Below are 21,626 nucleotides of genomic sequence, written 5' to 3' on the forward strand. Positions count from 1 at the left end.
AGTATGAAGAATTCTAGATTTGGGTCTCTATTGCTCCTCAGGTATTACTGGTGGCAGTAAAACACACATGCATGGAAATACAATTATATTTTTATAATACAGTGTCAGAGTATTCCAGATTTATACTGGATTTTGTGTTTTGCACAATCACTGGAGGATCTGAGGTCCTGATTACCCCTGAAGAGAAGCTGTCTATATCCAACATGACTGCCTGGTGCATCCCTGCTGGGGCATTTTTGGCATGTGTGCTTCAAACAGGCAGATCTGTTTTAGGGCTTTGATTTGTGCATCAAAACTCCATGCAAACACTTCTTTTCCCCTTTATTGTAAAGTTGCTTCAATTACTGAGATGACCAGAAAGCTCTTTGTGTGAGAAGCTGTAATTTGTGTTGGCACTGCAGAAGATCAGGCAGGGGTAGAAACAAAACAGATCTTCTGATTAAAACGTGGATAGTGATGTGGTTGTGGTAATGGCAGCTACTTGCACAGATGGGCAAAGCAGGAACACCACAAAATAAAGAGATTAAGCTGAAAACAGTGAGGGGGTTATGTATGAAATCCTAATGAATATTCATATAATAACTAAAGCGACTGCTGACACGGAGTGCTAATCCTTCTGCAAATAACAATTAGCAGAGGTTGTATGATGGGTGCTGATTTGCACACAGTAGCAAGAGCTAAGAAATATCCTGGCTAAACAAAGGCTTTTGAATCTGCAAGGAAATCCTGCACTGTGAAGCAGATTGCAAAATGATGAACCAGGTGCAAATGTGACACAGTCCTGCTAAGTATTATCTAAGAAATTATCTATGATCTAAGTACTGTTTTGTAAATACCTATACAGAAACCATCAGTAGGAACACACTGCTACGAGAGTCAACATATTCACTGAATTCAGCTGTAATGCAAGTAGCATTACAGAAACAGGAATTCAATTTTCTTGCTTACCTCAAGAGGCATTTGGGAATGAGAAATGTGGCATTTTTCAACTAAGTCTGGTACACAAATGACAATTATTAAGGTGCAGTGTATGGTTTGTGAAGGAGGCTGGGTATGTGTGGTGGTTTTACCCAGCCTACCCACCAGAGCCACTCAATTAACCCCTGAACAAATATAACCATCAATTAAAATTCCATAGATATTGCAGATCTTGATGAGTTCAGCCCTTTAAAAAACATCCAAAAGATCTATGCAGATAAGCTCCTAAATTCTTTGGAAAAGTTATACTGACGATGTACAGTAATTACTCTTTACTCATGGAGCTAATATGGAAAATGAAGCTAAAGCCCAATGCAATTTATTCCATTATGAAGATACTCTTTTAGGCTGGCAGTTGTCAATGGAGCAACTGTTGATTTTTATATCAGTAGCATTTTTATTATATCAATCTTTGCTATCAGATGTGCTCATCAAAAATTGCACTATTTGTTGTTTATTGAAACAGTTTAGACCTTTGGAAGAGGTCTAAATCTGAAAGAGATTGACTCAAAAAGCACTTGGTGTGTCCTATATGACACTGTTACCAAAAAAAGGAGGTAAGGAGTGTAAGAAAGACAGAAAATGTCAAGTGCTGTGCTTCCCTCTGAATAATACATCAGTTTAGTGGCTCATCATGCTTAATAGCCATGGAGGGATGAGATCTCTTCTCCATAAACTTCTGTAAATCCCTTTTTGAGCCCCCTTCACTGTGTGTGCAACTGGTATCTCAAGCACTTGAGAATGTTTGGTTTTAAGTATGTTCTTTATTTTCCCTGGCTTTTTTTTTTTTTGCCTTTTTTTTTTTTTTTTTTTTTTGTGAGTGCACAAATGAGTTCAACCAGTTGTGCAGTTTGTGCATAAACTAGTTAAAACACTGAGGAATCAACATCTTCATGTGTTTGAGTGATACACTTGAGTATATGTGTGCTGTAAGGAAAGAAAAAACTTTGTTGTTGTTAAAGAAAGAGATGTACAAACAGACATTAATTCTGTCATCTTCCCTTCATTCTGCTCCCTGCCAGTTCCCAGTGCAGGTCCATCTCTTGCCCCTGTGAAATTAGTCTAATTATCAGTTAATGATTGAAACTGGCAGTTCAATACACGTGTTCTGACATGCTGCAGGCTGCTAATTTTTAGCAGCATTGGATCGGTGCACAAAGAAAATTTGACAACAAAACAGAAACATTCTGAGAAATTATTGGGCCTTGAGAATTTAAGTTTTGAGGCTACTGAAACTTATTCCTTTGAAACTGGCTGTGTTTCCCACAAAACCAGGGAAAGATAAAACTGAAATTGCTCTTTTTAATTTTTTTTTTTTAATTAGCAGCATGTATCATGAGATAATTACATACTACTTACAAAAAAGAAAAGAGAGATATTGTATCATCATATCTGACATTGGGAAAGCTGCCTGATATAAGATAGGCAGGTTTGTACCTCCTACCCACAAAATTAGGGTCTCAGAGCAGCTTTTATACTCCCAGCTTGAGCTGTGAATTTAGAACTGTTGTCAGGCTATGAATCAATTTTAACTGCATCTTCTGGCATTAAATCAGCATAAAACATGGGCATTATGTGTTATTTTAGTTTGGACCATTAGTAGTCATAGTACTTTACTTCCTGGATGAAAGAATTTTTGACAGCTGATAAGAAATTATGTTGTCTTCACCAATGGATTTTACAGAAATTAAAAGCCAGTGAATATTTTAAAAATCAACACATGACAAAATAGCTGGAAATTTTCATGTTCAGTCTAAAGCTGTCCCTGTTTCAGGTGGCTCCTGATAAATAGGAATGCAAGGCCTTAATTAGGTGGGTGCTACAGATGGATTCCTTACAGCCACATCCTTTTAAAAATCAGAAATCAACTTTTAAGATCTGTGTTTGACAAATTTTATTGTGAATTTTATTATAATGTTTTTTTGTACATTTAAAGGCAGAGGGGAAAAATGGTATAGAATCTCAGATTTTTCCTTCGAAAATAAATTGATTCATTGCACTGTAAGCAAGTTAAATGCCATAGTCATCCTCTGCAGAAAAAGATGCTGAAAAAAACTCGAGATTTCATTTTCTGATCTGTGCAGAAAGTTGAGCACTCTGGAAATTCTTTAAAAAAATTCTCCAAGTAGGGGAGGATTCAGAGCAAGCCTCTAGTCTCACTAGCAAAGCCACAAGGAGGAACCTCAAGGGATAGCCTGTTTGCCAACTTCATTTCTAGGTATTGTTAACATGACTGCTTCTCCAGTAGTGGCTTATATTAAATTGGATGTCTTTGATCCAAATGAAATAAAACAGGAAACACCACTCGGTAATTTCTATGTAAGAAATAAAAAGCTGAAAATGTTTGGTATACTTGTAAAAAAAAAAAAAAGATAAATGTGACAATTTTTCAATCCTTCTGTTAGCCCAGAGCTTAAGCCAAGTTCCTTAAAAAAAAAAAAAAAAATCTTAAAAATGTGCATGTCACAAATATGGTTCAACACTAAAGTGAATTTATACCAGGGAGTGGGTATGAAGCTATCTTAGAGGAAATTCTATGCCTTAAATCTTGGCTGGGGAAAACATGCTGTGTTTTTATGCTGCCTGTATAAATCAGAGCTGGGGGGAAATGTTTTGACTGACCTCTGGAAACAGAAGCTACACTTCTGCTGTCTTTATGCCATGAATTGATGACAATTGGTGTTAAATGCTTCAAACCAGCAATGATACAAATATCCTCATTTCAACTTATCAAGAAGAAGAACAAAATTGCCTAGATGTATTTCAATGAAAGAAGGCTGAAATTGCCTCAAGGAAGTTAATTTCAAGATACGAGTAAAATATTTGAGTCAAATTTGCTCTGTGCTATCAGTAGAGTTGAAATAGTGTAGAGACACGAAGGAAAAAATCCATTATTTCAAGAATTAATACCATAAGGAAAACAAAGTAAATATGAAAGTCATCTTTCAACTGGGAGTTTTCTTTGCTGGGATGTATCACCTTATGCAGGCACACGGGAAGAGATTGCTCTCACTAAAATATGATGATGTTTACAAAGTACTTACTGGACATGACACAATATATCTGACAACTTCCAGGCAGAGTATAAATGTGAAATATGATGTTCAGGCAGGCACACAGTCATGGAAAGGGCACTGCCCCTTTCCACTGCAGTGCCAAGAACGTGTTTAACTGAGCTTTGTGATACAGCCCAGCTAAAGCAATGTTACATTATTACTTACAAGGGAATGGAAATTAATTAACAGAGTGAAAGCAAAAAAAAGCAATTTTAAAAGATAATGATGATGATATGTGGCACTTCCCACAGTGGTTTCAGGATGTCTGGGAGTAGGCCAGCATGATGCTGTTTCTCATGCCCCTGGAAGGAAAGGCATCTTCTCACTGTGCCTTTCTCAGCTGGCTCTTCTGTTCCTCTGACAAACTCTGGAATAAATACTGAGAGCAAGTGAAAACAAGACCAAACAGCAACCAACTCTTGAGGAGAGACAACTCTGTGTGATGTGCTGTGGGACAGCACCAGCTAAAAAGATAAAGTGAGCTCAGCCTGAGCCTTGGAAGGGAAGGCTGATGGTGTGCAAAGATCAGGGACATTTTCCCAGGGAATGCCATGGATTTTTCCCAGGGAATGCCATGGGTGAGGCTGAGGCTGATGGTGCACAGAGATCAGGGACATTTTCCCAGGGAATGCCATGGATTTTTCCCAGGGAATGCCATGGATGAGAGCAGAGCACGGCACTAAATGGCTGAACCTTCTGATGAAATGCATGGGACAAAGAGTTCCAGCCAGGCTGCTGTTCTGTCTGGCAGCCCCAGTGGTTTATGTTTTATCCATGTCCCAGTCATAAACAGCCCCAGAACTTCCCTGGGGCTCGCCATGAGGAGCAGCTTGCTTTGCAGGAGCCCTGAAGCAGACTGAGGGCTGAAGGAAGGGATGCTCTGGAGGTGGATGTTGCTCACTTGTGCTGGCTGCAGCATGAGCATTTCAGATCTCATTTTTTCAGCGTGTTTATTATTTTAGTGGGGAAAATCCATAAAGTTCAGACATATCTTGCCTCTTTTGCCCACGTTGGAGGTCCACTTACCTCACAGCAGTGGGAGCCTGTGGCAAGGTATCTGTTGCCAGGTCTAGTCCATAAAATATTGCAGTTCTGGAACATTATGTGGATACCTAACTGTTCTTTTTGAAGACTTTTGCAATGTGAGAATCCTGTTCACCTTGCCAAGACAAATTCTGGAACAGGATCTCCAAGTGTGTTTTCTCTCACCTCCCTTTTGATGTCTCTGTCTGATATCTACGTCTGAGCCTGTCGCCTCAGGCTCCCTCCAACGATAAGGAAAAGAAAAAAAATCTTAAGATATGGTTAATTTAAGTGTTCCTTTTTTCCTCTGTTGCCTATTAATGGAATTTAAAAAGAAGACCTGAGATGGAGGTTTTTCTTTTTTTAAAGTATAACTTTTTTTACATATTAGATATCCACATTTGGCCAGATGAATTTCATAATGCAAGGCACCAGCAATATCCATTCTTTCTTCTTTACTTTTAATTTTTCAACTGGAAATTTTGGCCTGCTGTAATGATACCACACATTAACCCAGTTGTTTGATATTCTTCATATCTGCTGAACTATTAATTCAGTGGATAAATTCTTTCAGAGAATTCCATCACCACTGAATAAGCTCTTTGAGACTTTCTTGTTGATATTCCATTATTACAACTTTTTTTGCACAAATTAGCCAAAAGTATAGACCATGCAGTGCTGATAGTTAACATTTTGCTGTAAGTGATGCATTAACTTATGCAATAGAAATGTCTTGTTTAGAACTCATATGTTAAACAAACAGACAAACAATATGAAAATCTTTAATTTAGTAGGTCCTAAACCACAATATTCCCACAGTTATGAAATTTAAGCATTGGTCTGTCAATATCTATGCTCAATAGCATGTCAAGGGATATAAATAAAGCTGGTTTTGACAAAGAAAATGAAATTTTTGACATGTAGCACCTGTCTGATATGGTCAATGCACAGCTTTGAGCCACAGAGTTTGATAAGGATCTATGACCAAAAGGGTGTGTGGTAAAGTGGGCTTAGAAAGGACAGCTGGTGACCCAAAAACTAAAAGTGGGATGCAGTTTTTTGTGTGTGTGAAAGTGCTGGCATTGTAGTAGGGCTGCTCTGTTTATAGGAATTGCAATCCAAGCCTGATTTGAGTTGGATTTATGTTGTACAAAATAGAAATATAAATTGAAATGTGGTTGGAGAATGAAATGAATTACATTTCTTTCTAGGGAGCAAGGAGCAAGTCACTCAGAGCAGGGCCTTGGACAACTTAATAGTGACCATCAAAATAGCAAGAAGAAAATGTAAATGCAAAGATTTTTCCATGATGTGTCAGCCATAGAGTTAGCTACAGGTGCAGTTTGTAAAAATGCTGGAGCACAAAGGAATGCAGATGGATAACAGTGGAATGCAGATGTGGAGAGTGTTACCAAACCCAGGGTGTTTCATCAGCAATGTGTGTTAAAGATGTAAAACATTTCTTCTGAGCAAATACATGGAAATTTTCTTTTCTTTTCTTTTCTTTTCTTTTCTTTTCTTTTCTTTTCTTTTCTTTTCTTTTCTTTTCTTTTCTTTTCTTTTCTTTTCTTTTCTTTTCTTTTCTTTTCTTTTCTTTTCTTTTCTTTTCTTTTCTTTTCTTTTCTTTTCTTTTCTTTTCTTTTCTTTTCTTTCTTTCTTTCTTTCTTTCTTTCTTTCTTTCTTTCTTTCTTTCTTTCTTTCTTTCTTTCTTTCTTTCTTTCTTTCTTTCTTTCTTTCTTTCTTTCTTTCTTTCTTTCTTTCTCTCTCTCTTTCTCTCTCTCTTTCTTTCTCTCCCTTCCTTCCTTCCTTCCTTCCTTCCTTCCTTCCTTCCTTCCTTCCTTCCTTCCTTCCTTCCTTCCTTCCTTCCTTCCTTCCTTCCTTCCTTCCTTCCTTCCTTCCTTCCTTCCTTCCTTCCTTCCTTCCTTCCTTCCTTCCTTCCTTCCTTCCTTCCTTCCTTCCTTCCTTCCTTCCTTCCTTCCTTCCTTCCTTCCTTCCTTCCTTCCCTCCTCTATTTTTTTTTTAATAATTTCTCACAGTTATAATTTAGCAACTGTGTCATTTGACATTTTCAAAACACTTGCTCAGAATGACAGGTATCATTAGGGTTTAGGTCTACTAATTCTGAATTATGCTTGTGAATGAAAGTTTGATTTTTATATAAAGTGTTCTGAAGATTCCTATAAATAGAGAAATATTTGTATAAATATAGAATTTAGGATATCCTTTGAAAACAAAGCAGTTTTATGGATGTCTTGCATTTCCCAAAGGATGCTCTGCTGTAATTTAATGGTTCCAGACTTCTGTCCTTTTTGATTGTAGTAATCTTGTTTATGGAGTCCTTTGCATGCTTGCCTCTGGGCATGAAATCGGATCCATTTAGGATCTTCTTCCCAAATTTTTTCCTCTGTGTTCCTTGCTCTGGAAGGGCTTTTTGGAACCTCTCTAGCAACAGGTTAAGCATTTTCTTTTAGATTTAGGGTTGAATCATGGATCAGCTACCTGGAACAGCTGCATTTGTCATTGAGTCTAGAAACATGATTTCTCAGCCACTCTTTTCCATCACACTGATGATTTTTTCCCATATCATTTTAGTTGTTTTGTGTTTGGGGCTGCCATATCCTAGTTAATTCTCCTTTTGTATTTGTACATTACAGGCATCAAAATTGTAAATTGGATTGAAAAATGTCTCCTTGGACTGGCTTGAAAGTGAAACAAAGACTTTTGAATGGATATAATGTGATGATTATGATCCTCAAATGAAGGGAAGTAATAATTTTTTTCCTATTTATCAGTTTTCCAAAAGAGCCTGGAGGTTTCACAGAGATGTGCAGTTCAGCAGGGTGAGTTGGGTATGGCAGTGGAAAACTCCTTCACTGCACAAATTGCTGTGAGATATTTTATTGCTTGAATCATTGGCTAGGACAGACAAGAAATTACGGTATTGTCTTAAAAATTGCCACACCTGGGTTAGTCCTTGCTGCTTCTTTCTTCCTGCAGTTTAGCTCTCAACCTCTGGGCATCCTTTGAACTCTTCCTCCAAAATTACTTCTCCAGGGATTTCAAATTTCTTCTCTGGGATTTCATTCTAACCAAACCTGGTATTCTGCTTCTGAGGCTGTGTTGTGTGTCTTGCTATGCATGTTGATTTTTAGATTCAGACCTCTGAGCTATATTGAATTTGGGTCTCTGCCTTCCAAAGCTGTCACAGAGTAAGCTGAGGCTGAAAACCTCAGGCAGATCTAAGCCAGAGGAACTTCTGGATGCTTTTAACACCACATTAAGGGTGGGAACTGATGGAGAATTCTCAGATGAGACTTCAGTTAAGTTTAAAGTGAAGGAAATTCACCTGCAAAAGAAAAAGTGAACATTTCTTATTACCAGAAAAGAAACAATGATCTTTAGGCTGTTAGAAAAGCAATTTAGAAAGTTTAGACATATAATTTCCCTTAAATGCAATATTTAAAGGTCTATGTTTATTTGATTTTTAATAGTTCTATTAGTAAAAAGGAACTGGAAATCGTTGTAAGTGTGAAATACCCCCTGAAATGTGATTTAGAATATTTCAGCCATTTAAATAGTAGAGTTTCATTTTTATCAGCTTGTGAATTGACAACAGAAAAGGGTTGACATCTTATGCTATTTCACCTTTTGGACATCTCTGCTAAACTTCAGCTTAATGCTGAATTGTTTGCATATCAAAATTTGGTTTTTTTTCTAAAGTAAGGATAGATTCTTAAATATGTTAGATTGTTATGTTTACACTACTTGTGATCAATCCTGTATTTAACTCAACTATCCTAGATACTTCTGTTTGCCCAGGGAGATTGTCTTTTCCAGCTGTGTGGATTGTCACAGTGCTTTTAACATTTAAATTGCTACATAGAAACATTGAACCAGAGTTGAGGAGTGTGCAAGAGGAGACAGAATTTTCTGTTTCCTCCACTTCTATCCTCACTTGGTACAGTTGATTTTCACCACTCTTTTTATTGTGAAGGGCCTACATTTCTCCTCAGTAGAATTAAATATATCTGCTGAGGAGAAGGAACATCAGATTGCAATTAATATAATAACAATCTTCCAACTAAAATATTCATAGCTTCTTTTTTTTTTTTTTTTTTTAAGCCTACATTTAATGTTCCAGAACAGGAGGTCATAGAACATAACCAAGTCCAACAAAGATTGCAGAAAGCATAATTCTTGTTATTAGCATCCCATCACCACATGAGGGTGACAGGTGGTGATCTACAAATGCCACCACACCCAACAGAAGCTCTCAGTGAGGAAATGAGCGCCTTCAAAAAGTGCAATTTTATGGCAGTGAAGAACAATTCAGATCTGTTATTGTTAGGTAACTCTAAGATAAATGTCAAAGTCAATATTTATGGTGCCTTGTGGGAACTCAAAATGTCTCTCAGACATTTTTAGAGGTTCCAGGCCTTGGTCAGAAGCATTCTAGACCCTGGCAGACAGCTGAAAAAACAACTGTGATTTTGAGTTTGAGCCATGGAATGAATTACCAACTTTGGAGGTGGAACGAGCAGTCACAAAAGGTTAGATAGTATAGTATAAGTAGTTACAAAGTAGAGGGGAAATTTTTTTAGTACTGTACAGGGGGGTTTTAACACATGTACAGGGGGGGTTTTCACTTTGTACATGGGGGTCAGAAGTTCTAAGATGGAGGAAAGTGGGCTGAACCCATCCTTCTTCCTTCTTCTTCCTTACCTCCATGTTCTTGGTGATGTTGGCACTCACAGATTGGTTTAGAGTAGAAAAACACTTGGCAACGTAGGTAGTAGGTATTGGGGAATAATTGTAAACATGTTATACGTAATATATCTTATAAAAGATAGCAGCAGCCCTGGGCGGAGAGGGAGACGAAGAAGACAGCAGATCGAGAGGATGTCAGGGGGTGTGTGTGCCTCTACCCAGGCCGCTGATCAAAGAGCCGCAGTCCAAGAACATAATTTGTTAGATAACTAGCAATAAACTGCCTTGAGACCGAACAGCTAAGCCTGCGGAGTTTTTCTTTGGAAGCACGGGTTGGAGAAGGAATTTCACCACCACATGAGGACCCAAAGCAAGGCTGGGTTCTCACAGTGCCTGAAAACATGCTTTTTAGATTATTGGCTGTGTAGGATGCTGCACCCTGTAGTTATCTGCAAGAGCACTGGTGCTGCATGCAGACCTAGCAGTCATGTATTCTGGAGTTTCCTAAAATAACCCTGTGTCCTAATTTTTCAAGAGATGGGAAGAAAGAAATTTATGTAAGAGGGTCTTGATTACAAAATGTAGAATTATGTTTAAATAGAAATCTCTTTCAGAATTACCCATTAATTTTATTATTTAGTTGAGCTGTAGTTAACTATTTTAATTGATGTAATTTTCAAAATAAAAATGCCTATTGACTTTATTTTTGATCCATGAAATGATACACTCATATTGTTTACTTCTGAAATCAAATATGATACAAGAGTGGTGATAATAAGCACAAAACCAAATTTTGAACTCCAATGTAGCATGCATAAACAGCATGAGAAGATAGCATTTGCCAGTTATGAACTGCTAAGAAAGAAAGAGTTTTAGATTTATATGTCAGTCATTTTTTGAAATAATTTTTTGTGGATTTTTAATTTTTTTTTTCATTTTAGAGGTTTTTTAAGCTAAATAACACAAAATTAGGATTAAGGCAATGCTTTTATCCACTATGGTAGGTGCATGTTGGGAAAAGAAGAAACAAGACCAAAAAGTGCTCTGCTACCTTGTCGTCTCTCTTGGGATCATTGTATTGTGCCTGCTGTGACATTTAGGGCTCAGCTCCATCACTTGGCTCCAGACGTGCATTAAATCCCGAACTGAAAAAAAAAAAAAAATAGAGCTATAACTTCAACAATAAAGTATTTAAGGTTGGTACTTGCAGATCAACTATTTTGTCTGTCTTGGTTTGAACAGCCAGGTATCTGCTAAGGAAGGCAGGAGATTCTCTTGAAATGGAAAACGTAACTCCCGTCCCTCTAAATTATTACAATTTTTGAAATTAAGGGGCTCTCGGGCAAAGATATGGGAGTAGGAATAAGAAGTCTTTATTAGGGAAAAAATAAAAATAAAATAAAAATGCAGTAATACAAAACAACCCTGCCAGAGTCAGAGCAGCCCTGTCCCCTGTGTGTCAGGGAGGTGTCTCAGCCCCATCCCAGGGGGGCTCAGCCCTCCTGCAGTGCCAGCTGTGCTTCTGCTGGAGCAGGATCCTGCACAAGGGGGGAGTTTTCCTCTGGAGCTCCAGGGCTGGGAGAGATGGGCCTGGGCTCCTCTGGGAATGCAGGGGGAAGGAAGCTGCTCCTCTGGGAATGCAGTGGGGAAGGAAGCTGCTCCTCTGGGAATGCAGGGGGAAGAAAGCTGCTCCTCTGGGAATGCAGGGGGCAAAGGCTGCTGTGCTGTTCCCAGGTCAGATTGTATCCAGGTAGGAATGTTTGGCTCCTCCCCTGGGCAGAGCATCTCCCCATGGATGATGGAATTTTATCAGCCATACAGGGACACTCACTGGCCACGAACAGAAGATAATTAATAATTAATGGTCCATGAACAACAGAGATCTCCTGGAGGGGGATTGGCTGTGGGACAGATAAAGAAAACTGCCCCATGAACAGCAGAGAACTGCCCCAGCTCTGACAGATAGGAATAGAACACACACCCCAGCCACATCTTCTATTTGCAACCTAAGATGTGTCTCTAGTTGTGTTTGTTTGGTGAGGTTCTTTGAAGCTTCCTCTGGTGTAAAGGGCTGTGAATTTGGAGCCAGGCTCAGAGTTTCTGCTCCCCCAAAGAACAGTGAGAGCAGATTTACTGCTTGCACATAAAAACTAACGAATCTCTTCAAGCCCTGCCATAAAACGGCAATTCTTTTTGTACCTAATTAGAGGGCCTGAAAAAGAGGAAATTGGACCAAAACCCTGTAAAATTAGCTTCATCAGAACAAAGTGGAAACAGATGAAAAACCCACAGTGACTCTGTAATAATAACACTGCAATCCTTACGTATCTTGGTTTTTATGGATTTCTTGCTCAAGACCCCATTTGAGTCTTCCCCCACATATTTAATCCTTATATTATGGATTTGCCTGCTTGGTGATGCTTATGGGCAAGTTAGTGTCCTGCTCATAGCCTTGTCAGATAGCAATTTCTTGGGCAGATATTTTTTTTCCCCTTTCCCAGGGTGTTTCCTTAGAAATAACATAGGAATTTCTGGGCAAAATCACTGTATTTTTGAGAACATTTCCCACATTACACATTTTGAGAACATTATGTTTACCCAGAATTTCTGGGTAAAATAACTGTATTTTTGAGCTAGTAAAAAAAAAATCAGTGGTATTAAGTTGAAGTGAAATTTGGTATGTTAATAATTTGGGCAAGGGTTTGAAATCTGGCAGGGAATCAGGAATGTGACATTTTCTGAAAATATCCCCAATTTAACCAACCTTCAAGGCTGGCTTCAAAAAATTGCACTTTGCACACGTGCAGTAAATGTGTGTTATGTTAGTAGCTTAAATCTGATTTCTAAACATTCCTAGGAGTAACAGAAGCACTGGAAATATCCAACGTAGTTTTCTTTGGTGAGAGTTACTCTGAAAAACCTGATGGAAGGCCTTTAACTTGGATCCAAAAAAGCTCCCCATTTGCAAAAAGGTTCCACCATCCCCTTTCCTCCTGGTAGATGTGGAATTAGGACTTGTGAAAAGGATCTTAGAAAATCCCATGAGCAAATGAACAATTCTATCATCTGTGTTTAGTGAGTATATTACAGAGCTGTTTGCTACTATAAAAAGTACTGAAAATACTTAATGGCTTCTTGCTTAATGAGATCAATTAATCTGTGAATGGAATTAGCAGTGGGTAAACATGGCCACAACAATATTATAGTACCTAAACATAGGCTTTGTGCTGGGGCTTGATAGCTTTTACAGGATTGACACTTGCCACTTTAGTATTCTTCTAGCATCCTTTTTGGGTGATGAGTTAATAGCTGTCAAAGTGGGACTTTGATGCTGTAAAAGGACTTGGTTTTGCATATTTATGAAGATTTGCTTGCACATTTGTAAATTTGGTTATTCACTTGAGGACACTTATTTATATAAATGGCTCAAAAAGCCTTGTCCACTAGCAATTTGTTAGAAAGTAATCTACACTAATTTCATCCCCTAGGAATATTTTTGGGGTCAAATATTATTTTTAGCTTAAGAAATTAATGATTAGGCCTCTTAACATTCTGAACTTGTGTTTTCACTTGGACTTTTAAGACGGTGCTAATGATTCCTGACTTCAGCTCTTGGTTGTGCTATCACCAGAGACTTAGACATATCCCAAAAATGCTTTTTGGAAGCCTTCTTAATTTCTGCTTTAGAGAATGCAGTGGACAGGTGATGATGAAGTGCAGGTATATTTCAATTTCTCTTGGAGGCCCAGATGAGATCCATCCTGCTGACAATGTCCTCTGCATATTGATTCCTCTATTGGTAAATTTAAATTGTAATTAGCACTTTTATGGAGGCCAGACACAAGCATGGTTTTCAGAGATGGGGATGCAGCAAAATTATTGCAAAAATTACTGAAAATACTTAATGGCTTCTTGCTTAATGAGAGTATCTTGGAACTCTAATCTGCTAGAAAGTCTCTGCTCTCCCCGCCATAAAAATATCCCCACTGTTCAAATCAGCACCTCCGTGCATTTATTTCCTCACCAAAACATTGGAAATTTCTTTTGGCTCTCACAGAAAATTCACAATAAGAAAGATTAAAAAAATATGCCATGAATGGAAAAGCATTTTTGAACTAAATTTTAGATGAAAGTGATTCATTAAACAAAAATTATATTATCTAACTGTTTTGATTTCTTCCCTCAGAGCAACTCATGTTTCATTTTCTCCTATTTTCATCTGTACTTTGTTTCTCTTACAAAAACAATAAACTGAGTATCTGGAGGGTTCCATTTTTTCTTCTTTTCTATTTTATCTTTCCTGGATATCAAGAGTTCAGGAATGTTAATTATTAAAATATGGGACATCGATGCTTTTGGACTCATCTGTTGAGGAAGTGTCAAAAAATTAGAGTGAAAAATGAAAAAGGAAATCAATGTAGGTAAAAAAATTAACTTAAACATATATTGTATTTCATTGTTATAGAATAAGAAAGCAGTGGCAAATAATTGGAAATGCTCCTTTTAAGTAGTATTTCTGGACCTTGAACAAACTGAAGTTTTTATGTTAAACAAAGCACACAGTGAAACAGAGAATAGAAAGTAAGGTGATGTACTTGAAAACTGTTCCCTGTGAATTTTTGATGAGATCCATTTGAATTCTTTTGAAGGAGTAAAATAATATTAAATCATATAGGATAAAAATTATGCATTTTTTCAGTGTTTCTAGAACCAAAACGTGCAACCTTTTAGTATAGTCCTATTAAAATGTCCTTAAACCCAGTTAGTTCAGAGTAGGTGCTAAGTGATGCAAATAGAAATGTTTTGTCAAGTATATTTATAATCCACTAATTTTTCCTTTGCAGGAGTATCTCAAGGGAAGTGTGGGCATGATGACATCAATCCTTCTTGTGCTGCCAGAATTAAACCTGTCCATAAAAGAGATGGGGAGACACAGTGAACCATTTTAAAGGATGGCAGAGTTCCCGTGGTAAGTTAATGCCCAAGCCAAACTACCTCCCTTTAAGGGCTCTACAACTCCTCTTCTCTGGCCTTTAAATATACATGATGTCTTTAAATGCCCCAATATAGGTAAAACCACAATCCAGCTGAGATTTAATCTCTGTAATGCTGATCTAGGTCTGGATATTTGTGCTTTTGATTTATTAAAAATACGGATATTGATCTAGTACCGATACCCAACTGTGGCGGACAAAAGCTCTCTAACAGTTTAAAGTTAGAAAGTGTGTGTTTACAAAGCTCCTGCTCTGAATTATTAAAGAAATATGGATATTGGTCTAGTACTGATACCAAACTGTGACGGACAAACCCTCTCTAACAGTTTAAAGTTAGAAAGTGTGTGTTTATTCAATTCCGGGCAGCGTGCGGGATAGCTCCTGAATCCACACCACAGCTTCCAGGTGATTACAGAGTCCTTTTATCCATACAAATATTTAATACTCAAAATACAAATATATATTCACAATTTTAGTACATCCCATTCCTTAGTTTATATGCTAATCACTCCAAAAGCCATTCAGCATGCGTGGTTTGTTCCTTGACATGGGTTGGTGTCCCTTTCATGGGGAGGGACCCCAAAATAAGGAACTCAATGAAGTCTTCCTCCTTCTGACCTTTCTACCTTTTCAATGCAGATATGACAAATGAACTCTTGGTAGAATTCCCATTCCTTGTCTTCAATTGGTTTCAGAACAGAGGAGGCCCACAATTGTCTTATGTTCCTAAAAGCTATTTGTCAGTTTCTATATTCTTCATTATAAACCCAGCTAACTAAACATTGTGCTGACAAGCAATCAGTTATTAGTTAACTACTAACTCTTAACTTCATCAAGGCCTACCCATTTATTTTAATTAACTCTAGTAAGGCTTATTTTTAACTAAAATCTTAGCTCCTCTAAAATCTCTAAATTCCTTAAAATTTACATTTCACTGTCACACCCTCCTGGCCTATGAAAGTTTGCTGGTGCAGCTGGGAGGGAATGCCTGCTGCCATCCCACTTCAGGCCGTCCGTGCGAGCTGCAATCCATAATTCCAGCTCAGCCCTGTCTCAGGGAGCAGTTTCTCATAATTGCAACCTAAATGTTTCATGTGGCAGAAGGAAGGATGGGTGGGAAAAGCTCTGAGCGTGGAGTGTGAATGAGCTCGCAAAAGGCAGCGATGGCTCTTACCCTCTCTTGGTTATACAGATAAAATTGTGGGGAGAAAGTGAATCAAGAGTTTCCACCTCTCCTGTTGGATATTGAGGGGTTGTTTGTTTGTGGGTTTTTTTTAGGATTATGAATCTTAACCATGTAGCATTCAGAAAACAAATGCAATGTGTGCAATTAATGGCTCCATCCTACTGAGCTGCTAATTTAAAGAGATACAGTTTTTTCTTTAGCTGTTTAAAGGAAACCTTTCCTTGTGCTCAATAATTAAATAATTATTTCCACTTTATGCTTTCATATGACTTTTTCCTTTCTAAATTCAGTAAATTTCTGCAGAAGGTATGATTATAAGTAAATTCAAACACTTGCTTTGTGTTGTTTTTTCCTGTCTGTTATTTGTAATGCCACTTACTTGTCATAACCCTATGATTCATTATGAATAATGCAGTCCTAGTGAAAATGGCTTTATTGAAGTGAGGGTGCAATGGTTTCTTTGTAATCTCTTCTGTGTTTAATTCTTTGATTTGAAAATGCAGGTTTTAGAGACTCCACTTAAGAAGATGGATACAGAAATGCAGTAGAGCAGTTCAATTTTGGATTTTGCCTTTGTTGGTGAGTGAAAACCACATTCTTTACATGTGTAGGACAGCCTGCTCCTAAGTTCTGGTGCTGGTAACTAAGATACAGTGCAGTAAGGTGTATGTTTCTCAGAAATAATTCATTTATTAGGATTGTGGAGATGTCCATGTAAACATAATTGAGAATGGTTTGGAAGATTTTTTTAAAAAATCTAATTTCTCATATGCTATTTTGTATTTCTTTTGCCCTTGTTTTACCAGTAGCTTGTGGCTGTGTTATTCCTCTGATTTTGGTGGAAGACATTATGTTATTATCAGACATATCTGTTATTATTGTGAACCAGGAATACCCTATGATCATAATTTCTGGCTCTTTGCCACAGACCAAAACGCACATTTTTCAATATACTGAGCTGCTGGTTTGGAAATTAATGGAAATACTTCTTAAAAATTGTGGTGTTTTGCTCTGATTTTTTTTTTTTTTAATTGCTATTTTCTTACATTTCCTCAATCTGCTTTTCCTTAGCTTATAAACTAGGTTGTCTTGCAATACATAATTTCTGTTTTTTAAAGAAAAATATTTCTGATACTTCTAAGCTATTTCTCACTGGAATTCATGCTGACTTGTATAAGCTGAGTAACTAGATTTAGAGATCTGTCCTATTAAAAGAACAAAAGTAAAAATTGATGTGTCTATGAAAATGATTGGAAAATTTAGAATAGTTTCACACATGCACCTGCGACATCATGAAAATCACTTTAAATTTAACAAAACTCTTTTGAAAAATTATTTTCTATTCTCTTGTAGTAATAATCTTGGAGAGCAGGTACTGATAAGTCTTGGGTAAAGTACTGAGTAAAACAGTGATGACCCACTGCACATATGGCTTACTCAGGGAAGAATCATCCACTGGCAGCAATTCAGTACAATCACAGAAATTCCTCCTGTGAAAGGTTTACCTTTTTTCCTTGTGTGTGATAGCCAAGGCATTTGTATTCCTGAGCATGTACAGATATTAGATAATTTAAATCAGGGAATGCACTTCTTTCCCAATTTTCCTTCTTTGATCCAATACAGTAATTTGGTTTATACCTTTGAATAGCTTTGGATCCAAGCAGAAGCTGAAGGTGCTCCACAATCTCTTGACTCCAGAATGTGTGACTTTGCTGTTGTTAACCCAGGGCACTGAAGGTGAGTCCATATCTGACTTCTAATCAAAACCAAATCTGCTTCACCTTCCCTGTGATAAGCCTGGATTTTGACTTTGTGTGGGCTCCACAGTGATTTGTGAGTGATACACAGAATGAGAAATCCTTTTTCCAAAGGGCAGGCAGACCTCAGATATTTGCTCAGCTTGCTAGATTTACTTAAATTTCAAACAGCCAGGAAGAATATCAACTGAGAAACTATTACTATTGAAAAGAGATTTCAGAATACATTGAAATAAATGTGTTAAAAGTCTGTGACTTAGCAGCTGGGGATACACCTACTTATATAGAGACACATAAATCTCCTTTCCTGCCCAAAAAAACCAATAAAAAATTGCATGGCAGTTCTAGGGTATCACCTGGATTCATCTGAGTTTGCCAGGTTTGCAGTCGTGCCAGATTAAATTTATGTACAAACATGTTCCTGTTGTAAAGGAGATCTGTGTGTCCTTCCAGTCACAATGTGAGATTCAGTATAGTAATAAATTGGCTTGATGAGCACGTGTGAGCCATCCCTACTTTAGTTTTACAACCCTGTCAGCTCTACGGTGACAAACACCTCAGAACCAGGTTTGTTTTGGACAGTTTTCCCCCAAAATATTCAGTCAGCCTCCATTTTTATCCCTCATGGCACTGTTTGAATTGCAGGAGCAGCCAATAAACCTGTGGGGGATCCCCTCCTGCACTGGGAGGAATCAGAGTGGACTGATGGCTGATTTCACCCTGAGCTGCTCCACAGGAACAGATTTTAGCCAATCTGTGCCCCAGCTGCTCTGCAGGTAGGTTGGTTCCAGGTAGGAGGGTGCTTTTACCTGCTTGGGAAATTCTTACAGTGGAGGCATCAATTAAATATCCTTACACAAGCTGTGCTTAGAGATGCCTCAGAAACATTTTCTCTGTGCTTGAGAAAAGAAGAAGCCTTTTCTTCACAGCCAGTCTGCTTCTGGGACCTCTTTCAGGTGTGTTCCTGATTCCAGGCATCTCCTCATAATCCCACTGGGTGCTATAGAAGGTAACTAAAGAAGCATCCAGATGAATTTTTTTTTTTTTTTTTTTGCCCAACCATGAGTAAAATATCTGTTGATCATCACAGTTAGCTCAGTCTCCTACTCCTCTTGAGATTTTGGTAGCTTCTCTCCACCCCATTTCTGTGATTTCTTGCATCATATATTGCTGTACTCAAAGAAATTCTTCCTATGCAAGGGAAAAGAATACCCAAAACTGCATATGATAAAATACTTTTGATTTTTAATTCATTCATGGGCAGATCCATTCTAAAACGTTGCTTAAATCAGATGCGCTCAATTGGCATTTCCAACCTTACCAGTCTTTGTCTTCCACTTGGTAGGAGACATTTCAGTGTCATCTCGTGCTGCTGAGATGAATTTTTCTGGAGATTCTGCATGACTCTTTAATGCAGTAGTGCCTGAGTGTGGGAATCCAGAGCTTCCCTCTGGCTGCCCTGGCAGGTCTGGGAGCCTGGCAGGGGTCAGGAACCCCCCTGGACAGAGCCCCCAGAGACACTGGCTGTGATCTCTGGCCATGGAAAAGAGTTTTCAATCTTACAGGATAAATTACAGGCTATGAGTGTTTGATGTAAGTAATAATTAAGCGTGGCACGGGTGCAAAAGTAAAATTTTAGGATTCTAGATGAGGGGTCCAAAGGGGACAAGATGGAGGAAATTGGGTGTGCCTTGTCCTTTTTCTCCTTCTTCATGCCCTCCATGTTTCACTGTGGTGTTGGCATTTTTCTGTTGGTTCAGGCTGGGGACACACTGTCCAACGTAGGTGACAGATATTGGCACGTTATTGTAAATCCAGCCCAGGGAGTTTCTGGTATTTAATGTTTGTCACATCCCACTGAGGGCAGAGCCCCACACGCTGCCCTGCAGGACAGAGCTGGGCAGGGCAGCAGAACATGTGAGAGATAAACAGAATAAACAACCTGGAAACCAGCACAGACCAGTTATGGCTTCTGCTTTGGCAGGGGGCTGAGAGACAGAGACTTTCTACAATCTGGGAATCATCAATACCTCAGATTCTGACACCTGAGCAGCCCTGCACCTGCTCAGAATGATGCACAGGGCTAAAGTGTTTCCTGTGGAACACTTTTGAGAACCATTTCTAGTGGAAAGACTTGCCAAGCAGCTGTGCCAGCCTCTGTTTTTGCACTGCAGCAGAGTTCTGCAAATAGAAAACAATTCTGTAGTCTGTACCAAGAGTCTGTACTTGGCAACAGTTGTTTGCTTCAACTTTATTACAACTTCCAGTGATTTAAAAAAATCTCTGAAAACAAAGATGAATATTAGAGTTCCTCACAGGTGACTTGAATTCTGACAGCTCCCAAGATAACTTAGAAAACCCCCCAGCGTTTTTCTTCCTCTTTCAGAGAGAATTATACAAGACATTTAGATACTTCTTAGGGGGTCATCAAAAGCTGAAATTTAAAATTTATAAATTCATTAGTTTCAATCCAAGTAAGTCTGCCACACCTCTTGTTTTGTGCATTTGTAATGGCAGAAGAGACAACATGAGGGGCTGTGTGACTCTGTTGTTGGCCAGCTGCAAAGGATTGAATTAAATTGAAATGAACTTCCAGCTGATTTTGATTTTTAAAGAAAAAATTCCAGCTTTGACATTTCAGAAAATAGGTTGGAAATTAGAAGTTTTTCTTTTTTTTTAAAAAAAGCATGAAATATTTTCTAAACTTATTTCACAGTTTAAGAGATTCTTGTTTTCATAGTCTGAGACTGTTCATTGCTGAAGGGAGCAAAACTTTAAAAAACTTTTAAAAATAGCACAAAGGAGTCAGTTTTGATGTGTTGGCATCCCTGGCTTAGTCCATTTCCAGCTAACCAACTGAATCTTCTTCCTGTGCAGTTTTTACACCCTTTTTTAAAGTTTGAGGTATCATCCTCCTACTGCCGAGTTTTATTTTGGTGATAAATTGCTAAAAAAGAGAAAATTATTTTGTCCAAATGATTTTTACATGAATATAATCTGAATTGAAAATCCACATTTTAAAGTAACTTCTTCAATTACAATACCATAAACCAAATATTTTAAATTAATTTAAACTTATACTTTTATACTTTATTAATTTAAATTAATACATCAAGCTGGTTTTTAGAGTGTTAAATTTTTTATTATGTCAATAGTTTTCCATTACAAGCTACTGCATTTTGAAAATAACATCCAGGGAATAAGAGATGATGAAATTCACACAACAAATAGCTATTCTGTATTCAATACCCATTAGTTCAGTGCATCATTTCAAGTGTTCATTAGTCTCATGAAGCAGAGACCTTATCTCAGCAGGTTTTATAATTTAAGCTGTCTGTGGTGAGTGAAGGAAAGGGAGTTTGCAGAGCATTGTTTGAGATGGAGAAATGCATCCTAAAGGGTGAAGGGTCTATTGGGAAGTTCTGTGGTCCCCTCTTGAATATGGGAGAATGTCTGTGTGCAATTCATTATTATCTTAAATAGAGTACCTGACAAAAGTGATCTATGATAGGGCAGAAGAAATTACTTCATCTTTTTTGGGTTTTTAAAAAAATATTAATGTTGAGTTGCACTTTTTTTGTTCCTTGATGAAACACAGAAGGGCTGAAAAACTGAAGGTTTAGAACATAAGTTGGTAGTACAGGTGCTGCCCACTCAGCCTTGTCTGGAAGGTGTCAAAAGAAATAATACAATGAAATTATCAGTGAAAACATCTCACTGGAATCCAAGGAGCCAAAAAAAAATTTAGGCATAATTTCAAATAATTGTTGTTTGATTTTGGCTGGGAATTTAATGAAATGAGAGGCAGAAGTGTTCCACACATTACCCGGGGCACAAATCTGAATATTTTAGTAATTTGTGGAAGAAGGATTGAAAAAATTAACATCTTCAAAAATATATCCTATTAAAAAATTAAACAATTCCC

General features: G+C 37.8%; 1 long non-coding RNA gene across 19 annotated transcripts in view; it reads left to right on the top strand.

Annotated features, from left to right (window-relative positions):
- The window catches only part of LOC110469129 (uncharacterized), a 92,843-nt gene that overhangs the window by 42,438 nt on the left and 28,779 nt on the right, over positions 1–21,626 (top strand). For all 19 annotated transcript variants that reach the window (XR_014955297.1, XR_014955292.1, XR_014955298.1 and 16 more), the window contains 6 exons: positions 7,712–7,897; positions 10,769–10,960; positions 14,609–14,733; positions 16,448–16,523; positions 17,593–17,681; positions 18,347–18,477. This is a non-coding gene — a long non-coding RNA (uncharacterized LOC110469129). The remainder of the gene's footprint in view (positions 1–7,711; positions 7,898–10,768; positions 10,961–14,608; positions 14,734–16,447; positions 16,524–17,592; positions 17,682–18,346; positions 18,478–21,626) is intronic.

The sequence above is a fragment of the Lonchura striata genome, chromosome 5 (genome assembly GCF_050655825.1).
Source record: "Lonchura striata isolate lonStrDom1 chromosome 5, ASM5065582v1, whole genome shotgun sequence".
NCBI classification, from domain to species: Eukaryota; Metazoa; Chordata; class Aves; order Passeriformes; family Estrildidae; genus Lonchura; species Lonchura striata.